Source organism: Triticum dicoccoides, chromosome 2A (assembly GCF_002162155.2).
Source record: "Triticum dicoccoides isolate Atlit2015 ecotype Zavitan chromosome 2A, WEW_v2.0, whole genome shotgun sequence".
Taxonomy (NCBI): domain Eukaryota; kingdom Viridiplantae; phylum Streptophyta; class Magnoliopsida; order Poales; family Poaceae; genus Triticum; species Triticum dicoccoides.
Window position 1 is genome coordinate 181,420,838 of NC_041382.1, and position 1,446 is coordinate 181,422,283.

The following is a 1,446-nucleotide window of genomic DNA, read 5'->3' on the forward strand; positions in this document are numbered from 1 at the left end:
TACCATGAAACGCGGAATGTGTGGACGTTTCATCGCTTATTGGGAAGGTTATTTTTAAGCATTGTGGTCGTTCTTTGAACCAAACAGCTCATGTGCTAACTAATCATAGTTATTGTAATAAGATTAGAACAAGTTGGGTTAACGAGCCTCCAGCTTGTATTATTCCTAAACTTTTAGATGATGTAGTTTAAGTTGTAATAAAGCTAGTCATGATGGCCTTCCTTAAAAAAAACTTCCGATTACCATCAGCGCACAAGCTTGTTTCGCGCAAAGATAGGCCGGTTGATTGGTGACTGTAAACACGTCGAATTATGAAAGAGGAAAACGATGAGGCTATCTCTCCAACTTCTAAAAAGATCAGTGCCACAACTAACAGGGAGCTGCGGCGAGAATTCCATTGATTGATCAACTCCTGACAATCTGCTTCCACTAGACAGGGATTATACACTACTGCCAGAAACGCTCTTATATTATGGGACAGAGGGAGTACAACATAAAGTTAGCAAATTTGCTCTTTTTTTTTCAGGCACGTACACCGCTATTTTTGCACAAACATTTGCAGGTGTGCATGTCATATATAGCATATGAGCACCCGTGATTTATCTCAGAACTGCACAACTGCTTGGCATATATAATCAGGTGAGGTGAGGCGGGTGAAATGGTGAGTTGAGACGTGAAAGCTTACCATCCTTCCAAGAAGGCCTTGTCACCGCGGCTCCGTGTCTGCGCTGGCTGCGGGGCACCCATGCCCGCGTCGTAGTTGGTCGGGTAGCCCGGCGGCGGCGGTGGCGCAGTCGGCGCGTAGTACGCCGCCGGAGGCGCCGCCACCACGTAGTTGGCCTGCGGCGGTGGGTACGCTGCTCGCCGCCACGCCAGCAAGAAGAAGAAGAAGAGAAAAAAAAGGCCGAACCATCAGTTCACGCAAAGGTACTAAGCAGCGAGCACGCGCGCAGGAGCCATTTTGGAGTCCTGTGGAGTTACCGGTGACCGGAGCCTGCTGCTGCTGGTTGAAGTAGCTCATGCTCGGCCGGACGCAGCAAGGCTCGGCTCAGCCGCTCGAATGTTGCTGGGAACTGGAGGGACCTGAAGAGTGGTCTGAGAGGCAAACGCAGGCTATATATGTAGAGGATACGTGCGGGTGAAGCACACCGGGACGTTCGACTCGAGGTTGCACGAGCCATTGAGCGTAGCTAGGAGGGCCGGCTGGTCGTTTGGGTTGCGAACAAAATCCGGCGGAGTGCCGCATGCAGCGTGGAGAAATAATCGGATTCAGACAGGATCTCGGCCGGCAGGGGCTCGACTGAATTTGTGCAAAGGTCTACCGAGAAAGGAATTGGGTCTGGGCCAGGGGTGGCAAGACAACGAGACGGCCCAAATCCATGTGTTTGGAAAGGGCCGATGCAGTCATTTTCTGTGAGGCCTTCAGGGCCCATTTCAGTAGTACTA

General features: G+C 51.0%; 1 long non-coding RNA gene across 1 annotated transcript in view; it reads right to left on the bottom strand.

Annotated features, from left to right (window-relative positions):
• LOC119354094 overlaps nucleotides 1-836 on the bottom strand; it is a 1,479-nt gene extending 643 nt beyond the window's left edge. The window contains exon 1 of the long non-coding RNA XR_005170631.1: nucleotides 686-836. This is a non-coding gene — a long non-coding RNA (uncharacterized LOC119354094). The remainder of the gene's footprint in view (nucleotides 1-685) is intronic.
• Between the last annotated feature and the right edge of the window lie 610 nt (nucleotides 837-1,446).